The sequence below is a fragment of the Neomonachus schauinslandi genome, chromosome 7 (genome assembly GCF_002201575.2).
Source record: "Neomonachus schauinslandi chromosome 7, ASM220157v2, whole genome shotgun sequence".
Taxonomy (NCBI): Eukaryota; Metazoa; Chordata; class Mammalia; order Carnivora; family Phocidae; genus Neomonachus; species Neomonachus schauinslandi.
The window spans coordinates 22017994-22035434 of NC_058409.1; the positions used below are offsets into that span (position 1 = coordinate 22017994).

General features: G+C 37.3%; 1 protein-coding gene across 1 annotated transcript in view; it reads left to right on the plus strand.

The window, feature by feature from the left end:
- CHSY3 (chondroitin sulfate synthase 3) overlaps positions 1–17441 on the plus strand; it is a 309176-nt gene that overhangs the window by 200934 nt on the left and 90801 nt on the right. The window lies entirely within an intron of this gene.

Consider the following 17441-nt stretch of genomic DNA (forward strand, 5'->3'; position numbering starts at 1 on the left):
ATTAAGTCCCTGGGCATCTGCCATCTATTCACTTTATTTGAAACATAATCACAAGAAATAGACAAAGTTTTGCAGGGAGAAACATAGAAACTACATACCGTACAGGGAAAGCATCAAGGATTGATGGGAGAATGTTTTTATGAGCACAAGGACAAGGAATGGACATATTCATAGAAGGACAGAGATGAAAAGCCTTTTAATATACTTTCTTTGAAGATTTAGAGTTCTAATGACTTATATGTTTTATACTTATTTATACCTAATGATCAAATTGCCTAATTGCAAGTTAATTACTGATTTTTCTCTGGATTCCACCTAAAGCTTGAATAGAAGAGTCACATTTAGGTCCCTTACTGATAATAGCTAAATAAAGCAGCTGCCATTATTTGGTACTTGTTATGCTCCAAACACTGGGACAAGTGCTTTGCATGAATTAAATCATTTAAACCTCCAACCAACCTTATAAAGTTATTTCATTATAAATGTTATAGTAAAATAAACTGAGGCTTAAGATAACTTATGCAGTTGCAAATATTTTGGAAATGGATACTTTGTAAATTTGTAACTATCTCAACACTTTTAAATAAATCTTAGAAAATGTGCAATTTGTTGATTAATTGATGTAATCAAACATCAGCTGTACCCATAATGAAAAAGCTCACCTCAACTTTGCCTCAAAATATAAATGTTTCACTTACCTTATCACTTAACTTCTCCAATTGGGTTGCCCCAGAGTATAAACTATCTCTTTGTATCTAAATGTATTAAACAGTCCCTGAAGTGCTCTTTAATTGAAAACTAAGACTGCTAGCAATTGTCTGAAAGGTAAAGTTATCTCTGAAGAGCAGGCATTCAGTGAACTATTTTTATACTTCCATTTTCTCAGTAGTGATCACACTGCTGCAAACCCTTAAAAAGCTAATCCATGGTTTTGTTTTGTCAATTTAATGCTGTCAAAGAGTAATTCCAGCCAGACCAAATAAGTGCCATCTTCTACTTTCTCACTTCCCCCATAGAATGATATGGTATATATTCCTCATCATTACCATCAATTCAGAAGTTATTTCAAGTTTCTGAGAAACATTGTACAGCACAAAAGTTTTTCCTGGGGAAAAAAAATCAAAATGACATGACCATATCAATCAAGTCTACATGGTATTTTTCAAATTATATCATTCTTAAAGGGGATACTGGGTAAATACCTCAAGTAAGATAGCTCAAGTAAGTTGTTATATTTAGAAATTCACATATAGGTAGACAGTTCAGTCACTATATGACAAAATGGACATTGGAGAATCAATCACAGTTGATTTCTTTCAGTATTTTGATTTAGGAAGTAAATGAAATTTGCCGTTGGTTGAAAAGTAAACTGTATTAATTCTGTCATTCTTCAGGTTTTAATGACCTTTCTCAAGCTCAGTTGCTCCCTCTGCATTAGTTTGAAAGGAGCAGAATATTTCTTTTTTTTTTTAAGATTTTATTTTATTTATTTGAGACAGAGAGAGAGAGAGAGCACAAGAGGGGGTAGGGTGAGAGGGAGAAGCAGACTCCCTGCCGAGTAGGGAGCCCAATGCGGGACTCGATCCAGGACTCCAGGATCATGACCTGAGCCGAAGGCAGTCAGTTAACCAACTGAGCCACCCAGGCGCCCGAGCAGAGTATTTCTTTCTTTCTTTCTTTCTTTTTTTAAATTTCTAAGCATTGTTTTGCTTTTGTATTTTACGACTTGCAGTGGATGTTGAAAAAAAGACTACACTAAGAAAAACAGCATTGTTTGTGGTATTATTACATAGAAGTGTTTTCTTTGGAAGATGTCAGTGGTATTTTTTCCACCAAGATGTTGGTCAAAGGGTACAAACTTCAAGTTATAATATGAATAAGTTCTGGGGATCTAATGTACAGCATGATGACTATAGTTAACAACACTATATTATATACTTGAAATTTGCTGAAAATAAGATCTTAAAAGTTATATACATACATACAGGTACTTAAGTTAGGAGGTGTTAACTAAGCTCCTTGTGGGAATCATTTTGCAATATAGTATATAAATCATCACATTGTACATCTTAAAGGTACACAATGATATATGTAAGTAAATTGTATCTCAATAAAGTTGGAAACAAAAATAAACACACATCCATCCATACATAAACACACTCAAAGAATTGAGCTCAATGTCTATCACAAGTTTGAATTCCAGTATATATTCCTTGTGTCTAATCGTTAATATATTGACTTTAAATCTTTCAAAATTACTTTTTTATCACCAGTCTTGAGCACTGTTCTAATCAAACAACAGTAAAATGTTTACTTTTTATAAATCATGTCATTTGAAATCCTCTAATACATCAGTATAGTTGAAAACCTTACTGGGAGTTGACCATTAAGAAAGACTGTCTTTTTGTTTTTTAACCACTGTCCCTCTACAAAAAAAGAACAACAAATTTCAACTAGTGAGCAATAATATTTTTCCTTGTTTTATAAGTAACCATGTTTGGGTGCCTGGGTGGCTCAGTCGTTAAGCAGCTTCCTTCGGCTCAGGTCATGATCCCAGGGTCCTGGGATTGAGCCCCCATATCAGGCTTCCTGCTCAGCAGGGAGTCTGCTTCTCCCTCTCCGACTCCCCCTGCTTGTGTTCCCTCTCTCGCTGTGTCTGTCTCTGTCAAATAAATAAACAAAATCTTTTTAAAAAAATAAGTAACCATATTTGCTTTATAGTCTGGAGCAAGAACAAGATGATGATTTCAGTCTTTGAGAGGCAAGTGTCCTTGCTGGTATTTAAGCACATGCCTGATATTTTATCTGCTAGATGTAAGAGCATGATTAACAGGATGAAATGATGTTATTGACCATGATTAATCTTGAATCTAAAGCTGAAGCACAAGTTATGAATATGGTTTCATTGGAATTTGAGCTCCTACGTATTGGCCTGGTTACGTAGAAGGAATATGGGAATGGGGTACTGGGAATCTTCTGGCTCATGTTATTTCAGAAGTTTATTCTGCTCCCTTTTGGTATGAGCCTTTTTACCTACACGTTTTCCTAGCAGCTTTTTCCCTGAGCAAAGACTATACGATGACTCGAGCATAGAGTTTCACGTGAGGATGAAAGTGTTTACCAAGTAACACGAAGGGCAACAAAAGGGTTATTTATTTGCCTAACAAAAAATGAATCACATGCCCTCCTAGAAAATTAGGACTGCCTAGCTTCCTTGTGCCTAGATGCAACTATGGATTCAGCCAGATGAACATATGGCAGAGACTAATTAAGAGACTCCTACTGGGAACAAGCCATGTACTTTCAGAGCCATTTCTAGAATGTTGAAAATTTCTAGCAACAGCATATTCTATGGTCTTGTTTAGCCTTCTGGCCACATTTGCAAGTTGTGTGACAAACCTCCTTATGCAGGAGATGAATTGTACACAATCCAGAGGTGAAGGAATCTGGGGAATTCTATAATTAATATGTTATGAAGATTATATTAGCATTACTCTTGTGGAGTATTTTGCTTCTATGGTATTGTACAGCATTGAGAGCAGAAAGTAAAATAAATGTGTGAAGGCTAAGGATTTCCTATAAAGTTTACATAAATCCTCCCTGTCTGTGCTGCAATTTCATTATTATTGTTATAGTCTTCTTTTTTTATTTTGGTGCACTCAAGTTCCACCTTTTTGCCAAGCATACTCCAGACCTAGAAAATTGTGTAACCTTGTGTAATCAGATATGTTAAGAGAGAAAAATCTCACTGTTGAAAGAAAAACATAGATATATATGTGTGTGTCGATGTGTAAAAAGTTTTTTATCTGAAAGTATGTTTCTGTGTGAACAATCTTAAAACTACATAAACATTTACTACTACAAATAAGGAATTCTTAATGTTATGCATAAATTTACCTGAGGGCATTGGCTTCTTACATACAGGCAAGCCTTGCTTTTTGTATTTGCATTTCACTCTCTTTATATAATACCATCCCCATTCTGGCTATCCCTGGCTTTGTACACGCCACAATGCACATTTCTGGAACTGGTAAAGATACATGGTTTGCTCCTTGATAATACATTAATAATGGGGTTGCCAGGAGTCTCTTATATCTTAAAAGTGACATATCTGAAAAGGAGCAGCTTGCTCTAGGGAAAGAGTAAATATGTGTTGATGGACTTCAAATTTAAGCATTCCTTTTTTGTAAATGACCAAATGCATCCACTGTGTTGGTAGTTAAACTTGAAAGGGCATTTTTAACTTTAGTGGCTTTTTTTTTTTAAGTTGATTTTTGTTTTAGGGGGCTTACCTTTTATTGTTTATATCACCAGCCCATAAAACTCAGCAGAGGCACTGATAGTTTGATTATTGAGATTAATAATAAAAAAAAAATGCTTCTATGGTATTTGCCAGCAGATTAAAATTGAAGCTGTTGATTAAACACATATTTCAGCTCATCTCCGCTGTGGTGTTTTCTTATGGGAATCCTTTCTCACTAGAGAGCTCTCTCACACATATATACGTGGCTTTGGGAATGAATTAACACTCTTGATCAAATTAACTAAATGTGTTTTCAAATACCACCTTCCATCATGGTAATATGCTTTGTTAGTGAAACACAGTGAAACTCAAAAAGAAAAATGGGAGCCTTGCGGGCTCCAGGAAGAGATAGCCTATTTTCAGGGGAGACTTCCTACCAAAAGCCATAGCAGACAGGCAGAGGTCCTAGTGTCCCAGCATGAGTGGTCAAGTAAACAGAGAGAAGGAAGAACAGTGCCATAAGCAAAGGCAGGGGGTGGAGTGATTAGGGCACTGGGTTTTCCAGGATATCTTTTTCAGGATATTATCGTGGTGCGAATGTGAGACAAGAGAAGCCCAGGCTGTGAAATGCCTCCAATTGATGGGGGGAGTTTTGGTGAGAAATATCAGGTGTAAGAAACTATTCTTGCTGTTTGAGCAGGGATCAGTTTTCAGGGATGATTAAGTGACAACAATGTGGCGATCAGTTGGAAGTGGAAAATGTGAATATGAAATTAAGGAAGACAAAGTGTGAGCTCTTTCAGCAATAAAAGCCAGTACACATCCTTCCCCTGTTTGTTTTGGGGTTGTTGTTTTTTGGGTTTTTTTAACTCTCTTCTCTTAAAATAATTTGATCTGCTTTTTTCTTAAATTCCACATATGAGGGAAATCATATATTTGTCTTTCTCTGACTGACTTACTTCGTTTAGCATAATACTTTCTACTTCTATCCATGTCATTGCAAATGGCAAGATTTCATTCTTTTTGATGGCTGAGTAATACTCCACTGTGTCTATGTACCACATTTTCTTTATCCATTCACCTGTCCATGGATATCTGCCTCTTTCCATATTTTGGCTGTTGTAGACATTGCTGCTATAAACATTGGGGTGCAGGTGCTCCTTCGAATGGGGCACAATGTGTTTGTATCCTTTGGATAAATACCTAATGGGTAGGGGGATGGGGTAACTGGGTGACGGGCATTAAGGAGGTCACTTGATATAATGAGCACTGGGTGTTATATGAAACTGATGAATCACTGAATTAGCTCTGAAACTAATAATACACTGTATGTTAATTAAATTGAACTTAAATTTTAAAAAAATTTTAAAAATAAAATAAAAAATAATAGAATTATTCAAATTACTTTTTGAAAACAAATTCTGAAACTTCAAGGTACTGTTGTATTTCAAATATCTAATGTTTAGACAAAAATAATTCCATCTCACCACGAGAATAGTTCATTAAGGTAGAATGGAGTTGGCCATTCATTTAATGCCTCATGTTGACATTTGCACTGTGGCATAGTTTATAATTCCCGGAGTCAGTCAGTACGAATCCACCTATACACAAAGATAACAAATAGATTTATTACTAACATCAAGAAAAGCCTGCATGAAATAACATATTTTCAGAACGAAGTGCATGGAATTAAATGTAACTTTTAATCATATGCACGGTTTCATTCTGAAAATAGGGTGTCATATTATGCATGTTCCTCTACAGTAACTACTAACTAGATATTTAAAAATTATATTTACATTTATAGCCTCCTGCCTGGTGGAAATTCTGTTAGAGTTCACGAAATACCATACTGAGTCTTTATTTTCCAGGTGCCTTCATGCCATTGTCATGAGCATTGAATTATCTCTAGATTATCTTATGGAAACATCAAATATGAAACAAAGTGATTAAAACAAAGGTGGACATCAAAGTATCCTTACAGGGTGGTATGTAGCAATTCAAGTATTCTCTTCCGAAAGTCCCAATGATTGGTACTTGTGTCCATTTATGAATGTGTCCAAATGTCTTTCCCTAGCATTCCTCAAAAGATACGATATTGGTTTTTTTCTTTTTTTTTTATTCTTATGTTAATCCCCATACATTACATCATTAGTTTTAGATGAAGTGTTCCATGATTCGTTGTTTGTGCATAACACCCAGTGCTCCATGCAGAATGTGCCCTCCTCAATACCCACCACCAGGCTAACCCATCCTCCCACCCCCCTCCCCTCTAGAACCCTGTTTGTTTTTCAGAGTCCATCGTCTCTCATGGTTCGTCTCCCCCTCCGATTTCCCCCGCTTCATTCTTCCCCTCCCGCTACCTTCTTCTTCTTCTTTTTTTTTTTTCTTAACATATATTGCATTATTTGTTTCAGAGGTACAGATCTGAGATTCTACAGTCTTGCACAATTCACAGCACTTACCAGAGCACATACCCTCCCCAGTGTCTATCACCCAGTCACCCCATCCTTCCCACCCCACCCCCCACTCCAGCAACCCTCAGTTTGTTTCCTGAGATTAAGAATTCCTCATATCAGTGAGATCATATGATACATGTCTTTCTCTGTTTGACTTATTTCACTCAACATAATACCCTCCAGTTCCATCCACGTCATTGCAAATGGCAAGATCTCATTCCTTTTGATGGCTGCATAATATTCCATTGTATACATATACCACATCTTCTTTATCCATTCATCTGTCGATGGACATCTTGGCTCTTTCCACAGTTTGGCTATTGTGGACATTGCTGCTATAAACATCGGGGTGCATGTGCCCCTTCGGATCACTACATTTGTATCTTTGGGGTAAATACCCAGTAGTGCAATTGCTGGATCATATGGTAGCTCTATTTTCAACTTTTTGAGGAACCTCCATACAGTTTTCCAGAGGCTGCACCAGCTTGCATTCCCACCAACAGTGTAGGAGGGTTCCCCTTTCTCCGCATCCCCGCCAACATTTGTCATTTCCTGACTTGTTAATTTTAGCCATTCTGACTGGTGTGAGGTGGTATCTCATTGAGGTTTTGATTTGGATTTCCCTGATGCCGAGCGATATTGAGCACTTTTTCATGTGTCTGTTGGCCATTTGGATGTCTTCTTTGGAAAAATGTCTGTTCATGTCTTCTGCCCATTTCTTGATTGGATTCTTTGTTCTTTGGGTGTTGAGTTTGATGAGTTCTTTATAGATTTTGGATACGAGCCCTTTATCTGATATATCATCTGCAAATATCTTCTCCCATTCTGTCGGTTGTCTTTTGGTTTTGTGGACTGTTTCCTTTGCTTTGCAAAAGCTTTTTATCTTGATGAAGTCCCAATAGTTCATTTTTGCCCTTGCTTCCCTTGTCTTTGGTGATGTTTCTAGGAAGAAGTTGCTTCGGCTGAGGTCAAAGAGGTTACTGCCTGTGTTCTCCTTTAGGATTTTGATGGACTCCTGTCTCACATTGAGGTCTTTCAACCATTTTGAGTCTATTTTTGTGTGTGGTGTAAGGAAATGGTCCAGTTTCATTCTTCTGCATGTGGCTATCCAATTTTCCCAACACCATTTGTTGAAGAGACTGTCTTTGTTCCATTGGACATTCTTTCCTGCTTTGTCGAAGATTAGTTGACCATAGAGTTGAGGGTCCATTTCTGGGCTCTCTATTCTGTTCCATTGATCTATGTGTCTGTTTTTGTGCCAGTACCATGCTGTCTTGATGATGACAGCTTTGTAATAGAGCTGGAAGTCCGGAATTGTGATGCCGCCGGCTTTGCTTTTCTTTTTCAACATTCCTCTGGCTATGCGGGGTCTTTTCTGGTTCCATACAAATTTTAGGATTATTTGTTCCATTTCTTTGAAAAAAGTGGATGGTATTTTGATGGGGATTGCATTGAATGTGTAGATTGCTCTAGGTAGCATTGACATCTTCACAATATTTGTTCTTCCAATCCATGAGCATGGAACGTTTTTCCATTTCTTTGTGTCTTCCTCAATTTCTTTCTTGAGTATTTTACAGTTTTCTGAGTACAGATCCTTTGTCTCTTTGGTTAGATTTATTCCTAGGTATCTTATGGTTTTGGGTGCAATTGTAAATGGGATCGACTCTTTAATTTCTCTTTCTTCTGTCTTGTTGTTGGTGTATAGGAATGCCACTGACTTCTGTGCATTGATTTTATATCCTGCCACTTGACTAAATTCCTGTATGAGTTCTAGCAGTTTTGGGGTGGAGTCTTTTGGGTTTTCCACATAAAGTATCATATCATCTGCAAAGAGTGAGAGTTTGACTTCTTCCTTGCCAATTTGGATGCCTTTGATTTCTTTTTGTTGTCTGATTGCTGTGGCTAGGACTTCCAATACTATGTTGAATAGCAGTGGTGATAGTGGACATCCCTGCCGCGTTCCTGACCTTAGGGGGAAAGCTCTCAGTTTTTCCCCATTGAGAATGATATTCGCTGTAGGTTTTTCATAGATGGCTTTTATGATATTGAGGTATGTACCCTCTATCCCTATACTCTGAAGAGTTTTGATCAAGAAAGGATGCTGTACTTTGTGAAATGCTTCTTCTGCATCTATTGAGAGGATCATATGATTCTTGTTCTTTCTTTTGTTAATGTATTGTATCATGTTGATTGATTTGCGGATGTTGAACCAACCTTGCAGCCCAGGGATAAATCCCACTTGGTCATGATGAATAATCCTTTTAATGTACTGTTGGATCCTATTGGCTAGTATTTTGGTGAGAATTTTTGCATCCGTGTTCATCAGGGATATTGGTCTGTAATTCTCCTTTTTGATGGGGTCTTTGTCTGGTTTTGGGATCAAGGTAATGCTGGCCTCATAAAATGAGTTTGGAAGTTTTCCTTCCATTTCTATTTTTTGGGACAGTTTCAGAACAATAGGTATTAATTCTTCTTGAAATGTTTGGTAGAATTCCTCTGGGAAGCCATCTGGCCCTGGGCTTTTGTTTTTTGGGAGATTTTTGATGACTGCTTCAATTTCCTTAGTGGTTATAGGTCTGTTCAGGTTTTCTATTTCATCCTGGTTCAGTTTTGGTAGTTGGTACATTTCTAGGAATGCATCCATTTCTTCCAGGTTATTTAATTTGCTGGCATAGAGTTGCTCATAATATGTTCTTAAAATTGTTTGTATTTCTTTGGTGTTGGTTGTGATCTCTCCTCTTTCATCCATGATTTTGTTGATTTGGGTCATTTCTCTTCTCTTTTTGATAAGTCTGGCCAGGGGTTTATCAATCTTGTTAATTCTTTCAAAGAACCAGCTCCTAGTTTCGTTGATCTGTTCTACTGTTCTTTTAGTTTCTATTTCATTGATTTCTGCTCTGATCTTTATTATTTCTCTTCTCCTGCTGGGTTTAGGCTTTATTTGCTGTTCTTTCTCCAGCTCCTTTAGGTGTAGGGTTAGGTTGTGTACTTGAGACCTTTCTTGCTTCTTGAGAAAGGCTTGTATTGCTATATACTTTCCTCTTAGGACTGCCTTTGCTGCATCCCAAAGGTTTTGAATAGTTGTGTTTTCATTTTCATTGGTTTCCATGTATTTTTTTAATTCTTCTTTAATTTCCTGGTTGACCCATTCATTCTTCAGTAGGATGCTCTTTAGCCTCCATGTATTTGAGTTCTTTCTGACTTTCCTCTTGTGATTGAGCTCGTTTCAAAGCATTGTGGTCTGAAAATAGGCAGGGAATGATTCCAATCTTTTGGTACTGGTTGAGACCTGATTTGTGACCTAGGATGTGATCTATTCTGTAGAATGTTCCATGGGCACTAGAGGAGAATGTGTATTCCGTTGCTTTGGGATGGAATGTTCTGAATATGTCTGTAAAGTCCATTTGGTCCAGTGTGTCATTTAAAGTCTTTATTTCCTTGTTGATCTTTTGCTTAGACAATCTGTCCATTTCAATGAGGGGGGTGTTAAAGTCCCCCACTATTATTGTATTGTTGTCGATGTGTTTCTTTGCTTTTGTTATTAATTGGCTTATATAACTGGCTGCTCCCATGTTAGGGGCATAGATATTTAGAATTGTTAGATCTTCTTGTTGGATAGATCCTTTAAGTATGATATAGTGTCCTTCCTCATCTCTTATTACAGTCTTTGGTTTAAAATCTAATTTGTCTGATATAAGGATTGCCACCCCAGCTTTCTTTTGGTGTCCATTAGCATAGTAAATGGTTTTCCACCCCCTCACTTTCAATCTGGGGCTGTCTTTGGGTCGAAAATGAGTCTCTTGCAGACAGCATATCGATGGGTCTTGTTTTTTAATCCAGTCTGATAGCCTGTGTCTTTTGATTGGGGCATTGAGCCCATTTACATTCAGGGTAACTATTGAAAGATAGGAATTTAGTGCCATTGTATTGCCTGTAAGGTGATTGTTACCGTATATTGCCTGTGTGCCTTTCTGGTCTATGTTGCTTTTAGGGTCTCTCTTTGCTTAGAGGACCCCTTTCAATATTTCCAGTAGGGCTGGTTTTGTGTTTGCAAATTCCTTTAGTTTTTGTTTGTCTTGGAAGCTTTTTATCTCTCCTTCCATTTTCAATGACAGCCTAGCTGGATATAGTATTCTTGGCTGCACATTTTTCTCATTTAGTGCTCTGAATATATCCTGCCAGTCCTTTCTGGCCTGCCAGGTCTCTGTGGATAGGTCTGTTGCCAATCTAATGTTTCTACTCTTGTAGGTTACATATCTCTTCTCCCGAGCTGCTTTGAGGATTTTCTCTTTGTCTATGAGACTCGTAAGTTTTACTATTAGATGTCGGGGTGTTGACCTATTTTTATTGATTTTGAGAGGGGTTCTCTGTGCTTCCTGGATTTTCATGCCTGTTTCCTTCCCCAAATTAGGGAAGTTCTCTGCTATAATTTGCTCCATTATACCTTCTGCCCCTCTCTCTCTTTCTTCTTCTTCTGGGATCCCAATTATTCTAATGTTGTTTCGTCTTATGGTATCGCTTATCTCTCGAATTCTGCCCTCATGATCCAGTAGTTGTTTATCTCTCTTTTTCTCAGCTTCTTTATTTTCCATCATTTCATCTTCTCTATTACTGATTCTCTCTTCTGCCTCATTTATTCTAGCAGTTAGCGCCCCCATTTTTGATTGCACCTCATTAATAGCCTTTTTGATTTCTACTTGGTTGGATTTTAGTTCTTTTACTTCTCCAGAAAGGGTTTCTCTAATAACTTCCATATTTTTTTCAAGCCCAGCTAGTATCTTTAAAGTGATGATTCTGAACTCTAGATCTGACATCGTACTAATGTCCGTATTGAGTAGGTCCCTGGCCGTCGGTACTACCTCTTGTTCTTTTTGTTGAGGTGATTTTTTCCGTCTTGTCATTTTGTGCAGAGGAGAATAGATTAATGAGAGAACAAAATGCTAGCAGAGTAACAACGTCCCCAAAAAATATACTCTAAACAAATCAGAAAAATCCTGAAGCAGTGGGAAAAGAAAGGGAAAGAGAGAAAAAAGAAAAAGATAAAGATAAAAACAAAAACAAACAAAACAAAACAACAACAACAAAAAAACCAGAATGTGATCAAATATGATCAGGCTGGTATATAGATCAGTGCCACACACTAGATTTGGGGTGTATTTTGGTCTTTTAGAAGAAAGTGCCTCCCAAAATTTTAAAGAAAGAAAAACTTATATATGTACAAAAATAAGGGTTGATATGATGAAGGGATGGAATATGACTGTAAAGATGGAAATTGTAAAAAATTTTATAAAAGGAATTGATAAGAAGTTGTTTGAAAAAAGAAAGGAGAGGATTTAAAAAAAGAAAAAAAAAGGGAGAGGATGTGATCAGGCTGGGGAATAGAAAACACCATATACTAGAGATTTAGGGTATATTTTGATCTGTTAGAAGAAACTATCTCAAAATTTTAAAGAGAGAACAACTTATATATATAAGCCAAAAATACGGGTAACTACTATGAAGGGATAGAATATGACTCTAAAAATGAAAAATAAAAATTTTTTTTTTAAAAAAAAAGGGATTGATAAGATGTTGGTTGAAAAAGGGAAAAAGAAAAATTCAAAAAGAAAAAAAAAGAAAAAAAGACAGTTAAAAAAATTAACTTTGAAAGACTACAGAATCATGGTAAAAAAGCCATGAATTTTATGTGCAGTATTCCCCTAGAGCTGGAGTTCTGCCGTTCTCATTGATCGGTAAACTTGGTCTTGGCTGGCTGTTCTCGCTGATCTTCTGGGGAGGGGCCTGTTGCCGTGGTTTCCAAATGTCTTTGCCGGAGGCAGAATTGCCCCGCCCTTGCCCCCTCCCGGCTAAGTAATCTGCTGGGGTTTGCTCTCCGGGGCTTTTGTTCCCTGCGAGCTTTCCGTACAGCTTTGGAGGCGGAGAGTGAAAATGGCGGCCTCCCAATCTCCGCTGCGGAGGAGCCGAGAACTCGGGGCCCCGCTTCTCAGTGAGCCCCCAGAGAAAAGCCGTCAGTCACTCCCGTCTCCCCGGTCTCCAGCCGCACTCCGTGCTCACCCGGCCTGTGACCGCGCGTTTCCATCTCTGGCACCCGACCCCGGGTGGAGTCTCCAAACCCAGCAGATCCCTGCGGTGCACTCCCTTGCAGCTCCTCCCGGGGGAGGAAGGTGAGTCTCCCCGGGTCTGCCGCTTGTTGGGTCCCTGCTGGAGGAGCAGGGGCCCGACTGTGCCGCGGATCACGGTTTATGGCAACCCTGAGCTGAGAGCCCGCGCCTGGGCTCCGCCTCTGCAGCCGGCTTCCCTGCTCTGTTACCTGGGAGCTCTGCCACACTCAGGCACCTCCGGTTTTTCTGTGACCTGTGGGTCCTGAGACCACACTGTCCCGGAGGGTTCCATCCCCCGCTTAGCCACCAGAGTGACGTCCCTCAGCAGAGCAGACTCTAAAAGTTCCGATTTTGTGCTCCGCGGCTCTATCACTTGCCAGAAGCGGCCGCCGGAGGCCCCTCCCCCGCCGTCTATCCTCCCGAATATCGCCTCGGATTCACTTTTCCGCACGTCCTACCTTCCAGAAAGTGGTCGCTTTTCTGTTCAGAGAGTTGTTGCTCTTCTTTTCTTCGATCTCCTGTTGAGTTTGTAGGTGTTCAGAATGGTTTGATCCCTATCCAGCTGAATTCCTGAGAGGAGACGAAATCCAGGTCTCCTAGTCCTCCGCCATCTTGCTCCGCCCCCCTGGTTTTTTCTTTTTAATGAGCAGTTTTGGGGGTTTAATTTTGGTTTTAGACAGTTTTCATTGTGAATATGTGAAAATGTTTCACTCTGATTGAGACTTTTACTTATCCTCTCAAAACAAACCCATAACACTTACTAGTTATGAAAGTAAGAGTCTCAGGTTGAAAAGTAGCTGCCGATTATGTTATTTTACCCTACCACATGATGCATTTAATCAGCCATATTAATTGTTAGGAATTTTATTCTGTTAATCATATGAAGAGACAATGCTTAACTTTGCAGTGACTTAAGTGAGTGTATTAGAACTGTCGTGCACTTAAACCTTTTTCATTAAATCACACATTTTTAGTGCTTTTGAATAGTGTATATGATCAACTTTATCACAAGATCCTTTACTTTGTGTTTAGGGCATATTGCTTCCAGTAATACCAGAGGAGATTCACACCCCATGGGCCAACCAGTTACTTGAAACACTTGCCAGACACTGTTCCAAGCTGAGGGAATAAAATAGACTGAGTCTCTGCCTTCGGGCAGCTTCTATTCTGTTGCAGAGATACAGATAGTAAACCCATAAACAAATGAATACATTTTAGGTGGCAATAAAGTTTTATGAAGGAAATTAAAGTGGCATGGGAATGAGAAGGGATTGTTGGCAGGAAGGTATTGAACACAGTTTAACCTATCCTTGATGTGACTTGGGATCATCTATTATAAATATTCACATCTGTATGACACATTGATATAGTTATGTTTGTCCCGAAGGTCAGATTTATAATCTCAGCTGTCACTGTTCTGGGAGTAATGATAACTACCTCAAACTGCACTACTTACTGTATTTATTACTTGCATGGGCATGAAAGCCTGGGTATTAGCCTGGCTAGGAAAATTAGAGTATGAAAGAATCAATCTAGCTCTGCATGAATACTAGGGAGGATTGATAATTTTAGTCTAAGCAGTTTTTATGTAACATGTACTCTAGAATCTCAGTGACCTTTTTTGTTTATGCTCTGGTTATGCTTTGAAGAGTTAAGATTAGATGAAATTTAATTAATTATTGTTATTTTGTGCCCATATGGGTCCATTTCTGGCTTTACTCTTGAAGGGTCCTAAGTCTTATTATTAAAATATGAGTAACTAAGGTTATTAATTAACATGGTTATTAATGTTAATAAAGGTATTAATATAGCATAACATTGATAAAAGTTGCTTCAGTTGATTTTTTTCAGAGAAAAATTATTTTTATTTTTATAACTTGTATTATTTAGATCAGTGCCTTAATTCTTTCATCTTCATCTGTAAAAACAGATAAAACTGATCTGAATTACAGTTTTGCCATCCAAGCCTTATATAAAGGGTAGCTTCTCCTGAGTTTCTTCAGAATGTGACCATAGCTAATGTTAATAATAGTAATGGAGAATTCCCACTAGCTCAGCAAAACAAGTAGTATATATTTAAAAATCAAGGTGACTTGCTCTGAGTCCCTCTTACTGAACAATTAAGCGTTCCTTAGAGGGCTGTTATATATCTCTATAAAGGAAATGGTACTGCTATTAAAATAAATTTGCAAATAAGCTGTTTCCTACTCCTTTATACACACATATACCACCATTGCAAATGTGCTGTCCGCTTAAGTAGTCCTGACTTCACTCTTAGTGTATCACATATGTATTGTCAAAATATGTTTTGCCAGTATATGCAACGGACCCTGGAAAGTCGCAGGTCTCAGAAATCAGGGACTAGACTGGAATAGATACAGTGTGGAACTTAATGATACTTCATCAATCAGTTCAGTTTAATAAGTAGGGTATTGATTGGTATCAGGTATGCATATCAGCCTCTAGCCTCCCCGCCTCTCCCCACAATTACCCAAATCAACTGACTTCTTAATTCTTCTCTCTTCTAACTGACTCCCTTTTGCCAGAAGCAAAAAGCCAAGGGGTTATGTCTGTTTCGTTGTTTAGCATACTCTTCCTTAAGGCTGGTAGATTCTTTCAGGACTCATAATGAGAAGTGCTTTGATTATCAAAACAGTTCATCTGACTACAAAAATAACACCTGACAATTTTAAAATTCTTTATAATTTATGAATGATTTTCAGAAAGGACTTCTAGATATACTTTTTTAATTTTGGTGCTCCAAACAACTTTGTAAATTAGGTGGGGCAAGAACCAATATTCCTGCCTAATTTTATAACTTATGCACTCCAGTTGTTGGATATTTAATTTTAAAGTGCTCATAAAAATTTTTTATGTAATGAAAATACACACAGACAATTATATATTTGAATTTGTTAGTGATGTTTGTATCTGTAAAAAATCATGCTCACGTTGGGATTTCTATCAATAATTCCAGAGAATCCTTTTTTAAAATTATCCTCCTGTGTTAATGTTTTATATTATGTATTTATATTAGTGCATATATTATATATTATACATTTTGTAGGACAATGCAGAGTCTATGTAGCATACCTTAATACAAATAAATAACTTTTCCTTTGACTAATTTGTTTTAAGTGGTAATTTCCCATTTACCTAAGACTGGAGTTTTATTCTTTCAAGAATAATACTTGTAATCAAAATTCCATAGAATGATAGAAAAAATAAAACTAGCATTTAATCTCGGTTGTAATAGATCATCAAAGTTATAGTAAAAACACAAGCATATGTATATGAGGCTGTGATGTACTTGTTGTGAAGTTTGATCAACAGTGAGATTGAATTTACTGGTTTTGTTTTGTAGATGTAATAAAGCTTTTACAACATTTGGAAGAATAACCGCATTGATACTGAGGCTTTTCATTAGAACATTCACATGCTATACTATCAACCAGAAGTGAATTCCTAAACAGAGACATTAATAAAACATTTTTATCCAGAAGTAATTTTGAAGGTTTATAAGTGGAATATAACATCTGTCAAGCACCCAGAATAGTCCTGGTATATAGCATCCATTTAGTGTAAGTAAATATTAAGTTTATATTTTGTAGACACTTTGTTCTGCAAACAGACCCCAGGAACATAAAGCATGTGTATTACTCATTTGACTATGCTTTAGCCCTCAAGTTTCTTGGGCAGAAAGAAGATTGTAACCTACCACAGTTATATTCTATAATTTACATTAATAGTTACACCATTCTTTGAAAATAAAATTAAAAAAAATAAATTTCTAATGGAAATGGGCATTAATTTGTGCATTCGCATGCAAGTCTCTGAGACTTTAAAACTATCAATTAATTTATTCTTTTATGCAAATAGACTCACCACAATTGAGAAATCTATTTTGCTTACAAAAAGTAGCCCTGAAGAGTCTTTGCTTAGGAGTATAAACATCATTTTAAGTGTCATGGATTTTCTTTAAATTTTTACCAGAGAAGCCGACATAGCATATTATATACTGCATTTCCAGTAGGGGGTGATCTACTATTGAAAGTAGTAAGAAGAGAAGGTTTGAAAACACAGGCCTTACCAATGAGAATGGAAATTCTTGGTAGAAATCTCTCAAATAAAATGTTTAATTACAAATAAGAGAAAATAAAATTAATACCTATGAAGTTGGCTTCAGGAAGAAGAACTCTAAAATCTTAATTACACGTATACAGAACACGCAGTTTTGAAACTTAAAGGTACATAGGTTAGTCAAACATTTTTTTCCTTCATTTTCAAGTGTAAGTTCAAATTTTATTCTCATCATTGTAGAATATGAGTAGAATTTCTATCAGAGAGGCCTTTTATCTTGCTTTATTCTTTAAAGAACAAAGCTTCTTGCCCTGGAGAGAATAATTTTCAAAAATGAATTTTGCATACGTAATACTTTGTAAAACAATGTGCAGATAAATATTGGGAAATACTGGGGCAGACATTTGAGAAAGAGGTTGGAATCCGACAATGACTTCACTGTACTCAGAGTTAGATGCTGTGGGAGGCAGGTTTCATGCACTATCTCATTTAGTCTCCACCATCTTGTTTGACCCATAAGTGACTTGAAAACTGCAAAGCTCTCAAAGGGAAGGTGGG